The sequence below is a fragment of the Puntigrus tetrazona genome, chromosome 20, assembly GCF_018831695.1.
Source record: "Puntigrus tetrazona isolate hp1 chromosome 20, ASM1883169v1, whole genome shotgun sequence".
Lineage (NCBI taxonomy): Eukaryota > Metazoa > Chordata > Actinopteri > Cypriniformes > Cyprinidae > Puntigrus > Puntigrus tetrazona.
Genome location: NC_056718.1, coordinates 7,158,620 through 7,171,597, shown reverse-complemented (window position 1 = coordinate 7,171,597; position 12,978 = coordinate 7,158,620). Strand labels below are relative to the sequence as shown.

At 37.2% G+C, this 12,978-nt stretch overlaps 1 long non-coding RNA gene across 1 annotated transcript; it reads right to left on the bottom strand.

Annotated features, from left to right (window-relative positions):
* Nucleotides 1-1,949: 1,949 nt before the first annotated feature.
* On the bottom strand, nucleotides 1,950-2,671 carry LOC122324306. Its single transcript, XR_006247143.1, has 3 exons — nucleotides 2,560-2,671; nucleotides 2,368-2,458; nucleotides 1,950-1,970 (listed from the first exon to the last, which is right to left on the bottom strand). It is a non-coding gene; the product is annotated as an uncharacterized LOC122324306 (long non-coding RNA).
* Nucleotides 2,672-12,978: the final 10,307 nt, after the last annotated feature.

The following is a 12,978-nucleotide window of genomic DNA, read 5'->3' as shown; positions in this document are numbered from 1 at the left end:
GAGGCCATCCGACCATTGCCTATGAAAACCAGGTAGTTTAATGGCGGCGGCAGAAAATGGCGGCTCCATTTCAAATATTTAAATGAATAAATAAAAAAATGTAAAACAAATATAAACAGACACCTGCAAAGATATTTATTTTATATACATCTTCAAATGTTTTTTTCAATATAAAGTTTTTTAATAGAACACACAAAAATCTGAGGCTAAGAATGTCCCAGGACAGCTAAGCAGACCAAACACCTTTTCTTACTTAGCGGTCGGGTGCTTCAAGTTTCTCCAGGTCTTGCAACATGCCAAACAATGTATGAGTAGGTAGGGCTGGCTCATAGGAAACCAATCAATTAAAGCAGCTAGCGTAAAGCGCACTCCTGGAAATGACTGAAAGCATTACACTAGCACTGGCTATGTAAAGAGGATATCGACGCATTTGACAGTGCTTCTTCTTCTTTCCAGAACTGAGGATCCAACTACTTTTTATTTCTTCCTAGACTGCAGACCAGCACGTTACGGAGTTCAGATGCAAGAGCACATCCAGTCCAATGTGAAGCCAGTTAAACATTTACACTGAGCAGCCCGACCATCCGCGCATACTACCTGGGGGTCTCTCGAGCGCTGTGTCTGTCCTCCTCCAGCCGCCTCTGATCTTCTCTTCCAGTTCGCTTCTGGACCGTGCCGAAAAGCAGGAGCTTCTCCCACTCTGTGAAACACATCATGATGGTGTATGGAAGACCTGGCGTTAAGTTAAACAAGCGGAAGAAGCGGGGCTGTGTGAATATGAATAGAGTCTCTTTATTACCTCCCAGTGCTGGATATGGCAGGCATCTCGCAGTCATATTCATTTCTATGAGATCCCAGGCAAAGCTCACTTGCAGATCCCTGAAATAATGCATGTGAATGAAAAATTACTAAACAAATCCCAGCAGCATCAGGAAAATCAGACACAGGATTTATGTCTTTATATATCACTTGGCTTTATAGCACAATGTTTGAAACATTTTTGTCTAATTTGTCCTTTACTTTTTGCATAGTAAGTGTTCTTATTACTATTGAAGCTTATTTTTAAACGTTCAATACATAAATAAAGTAAATCTAATATTTAAATATCTACTATCAGTATTAATTGCATCAATTATTTACAGAAAATACCTTTGTTGAAAGCTTGCTCAATTTTTAAAGAAATGTATGCTTTTATATAGAGTATATGCATCAAATTGATCAAAAGTGACAATTAAACACACTTATAATCGATATATCACAATGCAATGGGTTTAATAGAGACATATTACAATTAATAACCTGATATGTGCTTATTATGCTTTTCTAGTTTTATAGATTTATATATTTTATAGTGCAAGATTTTATTAGTACAACATGACAAACCTTGTAACTGTTAAATATATATTCTTTGGGCTATTAAAAAAACAAATCTTATATCAGAATGATTTCTAAAGACAAATCAACTTAACATTACAGGAATAATTACATTTTGAAATTTAAAAGTGTAAGAAAATGTAAAAAACTTTTTTAAAACATCTTACAAAAACCCAACATTATACCAACATCACACGATTTATCATAGGTTAGATATTTAGAAGCAGATAAATATAGGCTAATGATTGTAACCATTATAGCAGTGTGTAAATATATTATGTAAATATATTAAGTTACAGGCCAGGCTATAAATGCAACACTCCTGCCTGAAACAGGTTTTAGGACACTGCTTTACAGTATAACGTAACAAACAAACAAACACAATAACTGAATTCCTGTAGAGTACAAAGCTTAAATACTTCAGTACCAAATCTTTACACAAACAGTGCAGGAGCTGACTACTGCGACTTTTTAGTCCGGATCTGCATGTTCTCTCCTGCAGGGTGGCCAGGGGCCCCAGGTATTCCTGGAGCACTGCCGAGCGATCACTTCTTGCAATTTAAGATCCACCACAGCTCAGTCTCTCTTTATACAACCTAAAGAGAGTCAGGACAAACTGGATGGAGACTTGCCACGAAATAAATGACCCTGGACCACATCATCTGATAAGCTAAATAAACAGACTGATGTATGGTGTATTAGGATGATGGAAAATACTTTGCTCAGGAAAATGTGGAATCTAAATATTGAGATCATTTAAAATTATTTAAAGTTGTTCAAATTAGTGTTGTATATATATATATATATATATATATATATATATATATATATATATATATATATATATATATATACATACATATATATATATATAAGTGTTCTTGATCACGTTGACCTTGTATTGTTGGCTATAGCTACAAATAAAACCCGTGCTACTCATGACTGGTTTTGTGCTCTGGATCCCATACTGCAGGTTTTCATGATATCACTTACTGATCCTTCAGGTCTGTGAACTGCTTCTCAAGGTTTGTCATCTCATCTAAACACTCCATTCGTCTTCTTTCACAGTCTTCATCGTCCATGTCTGCAAGAACATCAGCATCATCATTATTACTCTCCCACACACAACACAAGGCTGTGTTTTTCTTTCTCTCGCTGAGAGTCTGTATGTAACGTGAACGTTACCTGAAGTGTCTCCATCCTCAGACGCAGTCGAGCTCACAGAGTCCTCCTCGTCGGAGCTGCTGGCCTCTTGTTCGGGATAATCCACGTCCATTTCCTCGTGGTTATTCTCTTTTTCTATCGCGCGGGTGAACTGGCATCTAAATGAAGTATTTAATGCTGTAAACAACCCGCTGAGACATAGACGACACCACCGGCCGGCGAAGAAAATCACGTTTCAAACATGGATTCGCGGATGACCAATCGTCGGGCTGCTAGACACGTGACTTCACGAATCCTGCAAATCCATTGGTCAGATTCTGTTTACGCTCAATCCGGTGCATGATGGGATCTGCAGTGCTTTATTTGAAATGAGGAATTTGCACAGGCCTACCAAAATTGCTAAAACATCACTACACACAGAAACATAAATCAATACTTTTATGGATATTTGTGTTATTAGCACAAAAGAAAACAGACGGGTTTGAAAAAGCTAGTGTTATGGTCTATATATTTGTTTTCATAGAAAACAAACGGTTAGAAGAGAAACAGTCAAAAAGAAAACATTTAAATAGTATTGGAAGTTAAACATCTTTATTTGACCCTCTAACTTCTAAACAAATGCAATTTAAGATGATAGTTGCAAGCCCTCTTTATCCTGACCAGGATTTCTAAATTGACGAAAAGCCCGGTTTTGGATTCGTTTGCTGCAAAGTAATGACTGAAAAGCACTTTGACCAATCGCGCGCAGGCATTGTACATAATCAACCAATCGTGGCCCGCGAGAGGGCGGGATCTAAAGAGATGAACGCGGCTAAATGGAAAACGGCTTCCTCTAGATGAAGAAAAGTTTGACTCGCTTACAACCAAGAGAGGGCGCCGTCTGCAAACGTATTGCGTTCACAATTTATTAATTCACGTTCCTTACACTGAGACGAACGCCAGGCAACATTAGCGCATTGCAAAGTGTTACACTACAAACCGCAATTTGTACGTTTCAGTCAAATCAAAATCACTCACTCTTTTTTTTTTCATGTTACTTATTTTCATCATGCAGCTTAAACTGGATACGGCCGTTGTTCCGGAGAAACCCACATTGAATTTTGGAAGTTCAAGAAGATGACAGAGATGTAGTTTTGAAAGGCGTCAGCATGACTTGTAATAGCTAAGGCTATTTTACCTCCTCCGCTAAAAAGCCACAATCCAACCTGCATGTGCTTAAATGCTGTCCAGATTCAAATCACTTACAAATAGATTTATACGTCAAATCAGTATATTTCACTACTCTTACAACAAAACTTGAAAGTGCATCTTTTAAACGTTAAGGAATAGATGCATTTTTTTTTTGCAACATTTGAAAAGATTGACTCACACCTCGAAAGATTGACATCGACTTCCAACAATATGCCTTCCCAAAGTACTTCATCTACAGGTCAGAAATTAAAGTTAGAAAACAACCTGAAGGCAGTCATATTGCAAATATAGGTTTAATTTTATATTGAATTTGAACATCTGATCTAAACCAATGGTACTTCTTTCATTGTTGTCCATAAAAAATATTATTTGTAAGACATTTGCTCTGGCATTTATGCTGTAATTTGAAACACTGCTTTGTTGTATTTAATTTTTTTTCATTATTTTGTGGTAATGCATCTAATTTCCAGCTAATTAATGATCTAAAGATTTATCTGAGGATTTCTAGTTCATTCATTTTTGTCTTGTTCAGCAAACTCCAGCCAGTATCTCCTGTCCAGCCATCAGCCTGAATGGAGGTCTTCATGCTCGCCTGTGGTGTTCATGATGACCAACGCTAGATCTTATGTTTATGTCGTCTCAGGTAAGACTTAAGGGCCGTACAGCATGCATGATTTACACTCATTGTCCTTCAGCATCACACTGCATGATGTTTTCTTCAGGCGGCTGCTGCTCTCTTCAGCCTGCGGCTCAACCTGCGACTGAACAGGTCTCCTCCTCTGTCAAGACTGAGAGCGAGTGCAAGTGAGCGCAGACGTCAGTGATGTGCGTGTTGAACACGGCTGGCTATTTGGTTTTAATTTCATTCCTCTTCTGCAGCTCAGAGGAGTGTGTTCCCAGCAGCAGCATCCGTAGGCTTGCTTTATGCTGTTGCTGCTGCAAACCCAACAGAGAAAACAGCCAAGATAACCCTGAATGCTGTGAATGAGACCTCACAAAAGACATGGCTGGACAAAGAGCCTGATACACATATATATATATATATATATATATATATATATATATATATATATATATATATATATATATATATACTTCCTGAACTGAAATAATAAATAATAATAATTATCGAAACCAGTCTGAAGTAGTACAGGAATATTAATAGCAATAGCCAAAAAAACACACATTGTATTGGTCAAAATTATAGATTTTTATTTAATGCCAAAAATCATATTATAGGATATTATAATATGTTATATTATAGGATATTAGGTAAAGTTTCACAGTTTCAGCAGTCACACCAGCCACCCGTTCACATTCGCCAGGTTGTTAATAAGGACACTCGTTTTCAAGATGTGTTTGGCAAATCAACCTCAGCAATCTCTGCACGAGGAACCCTTTTGACTACGGCAAGCCAATATGTCCATTCATGACTATACTGTTCAATTCTGCAGCTTGCAGTGAGTGGAATAAAATGGGGCTATGTCTGCATTTCGCCTTGGTCTCAATCCCTCGATCAGACAACAAATGTCAGTCTATGAAGACACAGTGGGCCTTGAGATCTTTCTTCAAAAAGCACGTCACATCTCTCAACACCTAACCGCTTGTCACACCTAAGAAGCCTGTAGCAGCTCCCCTCCAACACCAGCGACGATTCAACAGATCTGTATCTTGTTGGGACACATTAGGGCCTCTGCAGGTCTCTTGCGGGTCTAGCGACCATCTCCTGAGCACCTGACCCGGGCGCCCCCCTTGTTCAGTCCAAATTAACCCTGATGTCTCTCGTAAACCTCACACAGACGCTGTCCTAATGCATTTAAGCCAGTCCTTTCCAGTCAAAGTCCTGGTTGATTCGGGAGTCTCTGGGAATTTAATCTCCCATTCTGCCTCGCCCAAACCCTGCTCCCGCGCGACACGCAATGCTACCACATATCAGATCTCAGATATCAAAGGAAAGCCAGAGGATCGGTGCGTAATCACACCCCAGACGTCACTACTGTATTTACATTGGGTGTTTCCACGCAGAACAAAAGTTGTTCTTGGTGTTGGAGGAAGCCACAGTGGACATCATTCTGGGCTGGTTCAACACCATCCCAACCTCCACTGGAATTTGGGAGAAGTACTCGGATGAAGTGAATCCTGTTTCCAAAACTGTTTGCCCGATCTCCCATCTCCAAGTCGATCAAACATCTCCATATCCATCTGTTCAACCACCAGTGCTTCTCAGAGCTCTGTCCGAGTTCCAGTAGTCCACAGGGCATTCCAGGACGTGTTCAGCAAGGTCCACCACATCGGCCACTGACCTGCTGCCTGGGGCCAAGTTGCTCAAGGGACGTGTCTAATCCCCTCTTGATCCTGGAGTGTATCGTCAGAAAAGGATAGAGGCCTTCGCCTTTGTATCGATTACCATGTACTCAGCTCCCAGACAAACAAGTTGGCCTGTCCACTCCCTCTGGTGTCCTCCTCACTGGAAGAACGTTGGGAAGCCAGACTATTCACCAAACTAGTGGTGAATAGCAGTGCTTACACACGAGTGCCTCTCGCATTCGAGAAGGAGACGAATGGAAGACCGCCAGGCCACTACGAGTACTTGGTTACGCCATATGGCCTTTCAAACTCACCTTTCATATTCCAGTACTTCGTGTACTTCATGAATAGTCTTCCGAGACATGCTCAACCGGTTTATCATCTACACTGACGATATTCAAGAGCAAGAGGGTACGGACCTTGGCACATGTCCATCTCCAGTGGTCAGTTTGGAGACACAAGTACTATGCTGACCCCCATCTCACTGTGACCCCCCAAGTCTGGGTCGGCACATTCATTTCCCAGTGGCGTGCAGGAGGCCTCGTTATATATGCCTACCTCATATCTCTCTGCTCAAACCCTATATTAATACTCTATTCCCTCCTTCCACAGAGCATGAGGTACCTCCGCCTCCTGAGGTAACACCAATGAAACCATCTACCGAGTCAAAGAGATCCTAGACCCCGACAGCGGGGTGGCTGACTTCAACATCCCGTGGACTGGGAGGGGTCCGGTGCCAAAGAGAGATCATGGGTGGAAAGAGATCCATTCGTTCCAGATCCATCACTCCTATCTGACTTCTACCAATCTCACCCAGATAGTCCCTCTCCCAGGGGCGTGGTCATCCTCGCCAGGAGGGGGTACTTTCACACCTGTTCACAATCGACTGATTACTAATTAAGGACACCTGATTCCACTTACCAGAACTATATCTGCACCCTCAGCTGGCCTCAAGGTTACATACCTACCTCAAGCATCTGTCTCTGCCCATAAGAAAAACATATTATTCAGTGCTTTTTCAGCTTGGACTGACCGTTCTGCATTCCTCTTCAGTTTGTTTAAATGAAGCTCTGAATCATGCTTCCTGTATATGTCTCTCTCTATCCAGTTGTGACGGTCCAATGAAATCTCCTACCGTAAATACATCAAAACAGATATGTATTGCTAAAAACTTTATTAGGAGATTTTCTGAATATTTAGATTGTTTGTATTATTTTTACAGATTATGAATAGTAGCATCTCAACCAAAAATTGACTTTCAGATGTTTAAATCTTTAAAAAATTAAAATAAAATAAAAAAATTGACCCTATGATCGGGTTTGTGGTTTAGGGTCACATATTTAAAAACTACAAAAACAGCAAAGACAAAAACAAAACAAAAAAGAAAATGGAAAACATACTATATTGTTTTTTATTTGTAACTTGTTGCTAATTTATGACTGGGTATCATCAGCACCTCTTTCTATACGTCCCATGAAAACATCCCAACAAATGGCCAGTGAGGTCATATCAAAAGATATGTGTCAATATGTTCGGTGTTCAATTCCCTGTTCATTACAATATATTGCTTAATAATGGAGCTGTAGAAAAAGAATGAAATATTGAATGTAAGAATGTAAAGAATGTAAAACACTGCTTAGATTTTTCAGTATACTGCAATGTGCATGGACCATCTATGGCTATTGATACATATTGGCTTGCAATTAAGACAGAAACTGCAAAATATATACATTTAAGTAGTCTTTATATTGAAACACTCAATCAATTTCTCTTTCATAAGTCATGGTTTAACAGGGTACTTATAATCCTAAAAGAACACAGCTAGACATTTTATATATAAACGTATGTGGCTGTATAGGAAAAAAGTGTTTGGGCAGTGTCAGTAAAGGCATGACAACATTTGACATTTTATGTATAATATAGTCTATGCATTTTTAATAAGGTTCATCAGGTAACATTTTAATTAATATAAATGCAACTGTTCTATGTTACAGGTCCATTAATTAATATTAATGCTACTAATATTAATATACCAGATGAAACTTTTGGATTTTAATAATGTTTGTTTCAATAATAAGATTACGTATTTTTCATTGTATGTTAACTAATTAAATCATATTAACAAACGGAAACATATTACCTATAACTACAAGCAGGCTACATGGATAAACCTCACAATATATGTTTTTCTTCATAATGACGTACAGTGTTAATTTGCAAAAACAGAAAACTTTTCAAAAACATGTTTTTCATTGTGCAATTAATCTAAAAAATAATTTTGATTAGGTTAAGTTAACATAAAAAAACACAGCTAAGCACAATAACAAAAATAAATAAAAATAATAAAAATACAAGATAAAATAATTACCTGTTTTTTTGCATATAAACTCTTCATATAATACATATAAACTTGATTATCTATAAATATGTTCACATATTCCCATATTTTATCATTTTATTCATCTATATGTTTTAACTGAATATTAAACAACATACATTTCTATTATTTGTACTAAAATAATGTCACATATTTTCAGCATACATGAAACGTTGTAATTCCTTACCGATACACTTTACTATGTTAATACAATATGTTATTGAGTATATTTTCAGCATATACTTAATCATTTAATATTTTGATTATTAATGTATTAGGATTTTTTTTGCTTAAGCAATTGTGGTGTAATATATATCAGCTGTTAGGTAAAAACTGAAACAAATCTTATATTATAACATTGTAATCCAGCAAAAACAGCATTTTTAATACACTGTAATTCATATACAGTTTTAGCCTACTTACTTTCTTACCAAAACCATTTCAAATTCAAACAAGGTAGCTAAAACATCACACACACACACACACACACACACACACACACATTGAATTATATATAAATTATATCATATATCGTATATGTATAGTTGTAGTATAACTACAGTATCTATAAAATCTACAGATATTCCTGTAGAAATCCTGTGATGGAAAGTGTTTGTGACCTTTGCCCCAAACTGCATCACTTACAGCACTTTGTGTATAATGTTTTCCTTCATTACAACAGTTGACAAATATGAAGACCTTTACATTGTATCGTACACAAATCATAAGGCCTGCGCCGCTGACTCATTTGAAGATGTGTGACAGGCGTCAAAGTGTGGAAAAGGCCTGGGTTTTGTTGTGTCACGTACAGAGAATAGTCAAAAAACAGCATGCAGATCGGATCCGTGTCACAGATGCTTTTGCATCATCACACCGTATTTACAGGAAACTACTGTCCGTTTTGAAAATATGACAATATATGAACAATATAACACTTAAAATATCACTTAAAAGGTTGACGCGTAAGTGTGATGTGGCGTGTGTGTTGTGATAAAATATGCATAAAGGCAAACAAAAACTGAAAACCTAAAATTAAACATGACATTTTAAAGTTAAAAATTCTACAAAGAAATACATGATGCTATATTTTCACTCAGTGTGCATAATAATAATAATACTAATAAATAATACAAATAAAATATTATAATAATAATAATAGTAATACTTGAAAAAGTAAAACTGTGAATAATAATGATAATACTAGTAATTATTATTATTAATATTCTCCCTTCCCTATAGTTGACTAACAAAAATGAATGAAATAAAATTTTATTTAAAAAGGGGCCTACATTTTCCAATTCAACTTTTTATTCACTGTTAACAACAACAACTATAATAGCAATAATTACTATTATTATTACAAAACCTCCCCCTCCCCATAGTTAATATACAAAATTAACAAAAATAGGAACATTTCTGTATATTAGTTCCAGTTAAATCATTTTACTCATTGTGAATATTATTAATAAAATAAGAATTATTATTATTATTTACAGATAAACAAAACCTCCCCTTCCCGTGTAGTTGATTTACAAATTAAAAATAAATGAATAAATGTACATTTTTCAGCATTTTATGCATTTGAATAATAATAGTTTTTTTACTTATTTTTTTTTTTACAAACAACCAAAGCCTCCTTCATCATATATATATATATATATATATATATATATATATATATATATATATATATATATATATATATATATTTTTTTTTTTCTAGTTCAACTTTACATAGCGTGCACACTTTTTGAATACTACTACTACTAATAATGAAGAAGTCCACTACAACTAGTACCACTTAAATAAATTAAGAATTAAATAATTAAATAAAAAGAAAACCTTAAACCTTTTTTACATTACTTTAAAATATAATCAAATATTATTCATTTGTGCATGTATATTAAACCGCTTTGTTCCTTATGTAGAAATAAAAAAGAAATAAAAAGACGACGTATAAAAGCCCGAGCAGGCCGCGTCGGCTGACAGCATGAAGCAGCAGAACGGCTCTGTAACCGATCGCGCCGCATTCCTCACCGGTTCAAAAATGTGACGCAATTAATTACGTTTAGCAACGAAACATCGTAACGCACGGCTCCTGAAACCGTCTGGTCTCTGGGAGGAGATGCGTGGGCTTCTGAAACGACCGGCTTTTGAGGGTTTTCCTGGTATGTGTGTCTGCGCTCTCGAGCGCTCGCGGGATCCTGGCTTGTTGTTTCTCGGCCTCAGCCGTGGAGGCCGGACCGTGACTCACTGCCCAGGCTGAGAACAGGTCTACCCCGGACCAACGCAGCCCACGTGCTGATCTTTAAAGTGTTGTCAGACTAAGAACAGCGGGCCAAACCGTCGGCCCACGGCTCGACCCCCCAAAACCCCCTCCATTCAGAACGCGACTAAATCCTCCGCGTGTGCATGAACGCAAGAAATCGTTTCACACATACCTTACGTTCACTATTTGGACTGTAGCCAACTATTACTATTGAAAGCGTGTGCTTTTCAAGTTCAAACCTGTAACAATCTTCCTGCATATATGGCATGACGAGCGTCCTTTCAATTGCTTAGCAAAGCAAGCACAACACTACAAGGTGTGACCATCTTGACACATGTCACGGTATTGTGACACAAGCACTGTTGATAGAAACGGTTGCCATGTTGTGGCTCCTCCTATGCAAACAGAGCTCCACTGGTTTCCATTGTACATTTTTTTTAGGCGAAGAACGGCACAGTAGTCAGCATCGCATCGATTCAGCTTTATTTACTTGGAGTTTCCAGATCATTTTTTTTTTTCTTTTCAATTTTATGGCCCGTCCATCTGTCTCGCCCTGTTCGAAGAGGTGGATACGAAACCAGACCACACGAAGCCTTTGTTCTGTAACGAAATGAAGGCAAATGCACGCTTTCTGTCATGCAAACGAGCGTAGATTAGTTTCACTGCAACGTGATTTTAACACGAAGTTGCAGGATTCTCAAAATGTTGAACCCGTCGTGAAATATTTGTACCTTTTCCGTGGCGGTTTCTGAAGTAAAAACGGTTAAAATTCCAGTCCTTTTTTTTTTTGTTCAGCGTTTGAGTGGTTTCATGTGCTGTCGTGGAAAATACTAAAAAGAGGGTAAAATGTGACGGCAGCCGCTAGAAAATTTAAAGGGGAGCCCCCAAAAAAAAAAAAAAAAAAAAAAAAAAAAAAAAGTGCAGGGGAATATGGTGGACCCCACGAGCCTGAATCATGTGGAACATCGAGGGGCCTTCCATGTGGGATGTGTTTCACTTCACTTACCTTACACTGACTCAGCCATCCTCTAATTAATATATTAATTCTGAAAAAGTTTCAAAACACTTTTGCACTGTAAAAAACCCCCAAAAACAACAAAATTAAAAAAAAAAACAAAAAAAAAAAAAACGTTTGGATTGCAAAGAATTAAAGACTGGCTCCGGGAGTATTTAAACATTCAAGTCACGCTTATCATTTCAGATATATAAATAGTACGCAAAAAAAAAAAAAAAAAAAAAAAAAAAGCGAAGACTCGCGGTACTAATACGCATAAAAACGCGAAGTATCATACGCACGAGAAAACTTCGTATTATATGCACGTCCGTTTTTACGTGATCGGAACCACGTTTTTCATTTTATTTACGGTTTTAATTAAAAAATCTACTTTTTCGAGGTTTTTGTAATTGCATGCAACCATTGACCTAAATCCTGAATTCTAGACACTTTTCCTTTTTCTTAAAGGAAGTCTTAACAGTTGCTCCTCAGCTACAGAATTTGTGTCAAGGTGATTTTTAGTGCATGTCTCAATTCAGTGCAGTTTCCCCTGAAAGTTCCCACATGCGTCCTATAGCAGAATAACCACATTAACCACATCTTCCATTAACAAACATTTACACACACACACACACACACACACATATATATATATATATATATATATATATATATATATATATATATATATATATATATATATACACACACACACACAACACATATGTGTATGTATATATATATATATATATATATATATATATATATATATATATATATATATACACACACGCACATGTGTGTGTGTGTGTGTGTGTGTGTGTGTGAGCGTGCATGTAAATGTATATAATTATCACACGGCTTATTTTTCTTAAGAGTAAATGGCAATTTGTTTTGTATTTTGCCTGATGCAAAGACTTCATAGGGTCACTGTACATCAGCATGGAAATAAACATACAAACAAAAACAAGGTTGATATCACGCGCTATTTGTAGCTGCATATATTTCCCCATCATTAATAGTCCCCTTCTCATGATTTTCATTCATGAGTTCTCTTGTCATTTATTTCCCTTGTTTGCGCGTTTGGCTCGCTGCGCACAAGCAGGTAGATTTGAATGTGTAATAGGAAAATACAGATTTTCATTCTTACTTCATGGAGTCATCTTGAGGGAAATTCTCTAAATAAAAGCCCGCTACGAGTTCCCCTTTTCAGCTCGGAGTGAAGATAGTTAGAAATGGAAATCCCCGGCCGTGCAGAATGGAACCGCAGGCGCGCGTATAAAAGCGCGTCGCGCCGCCCTC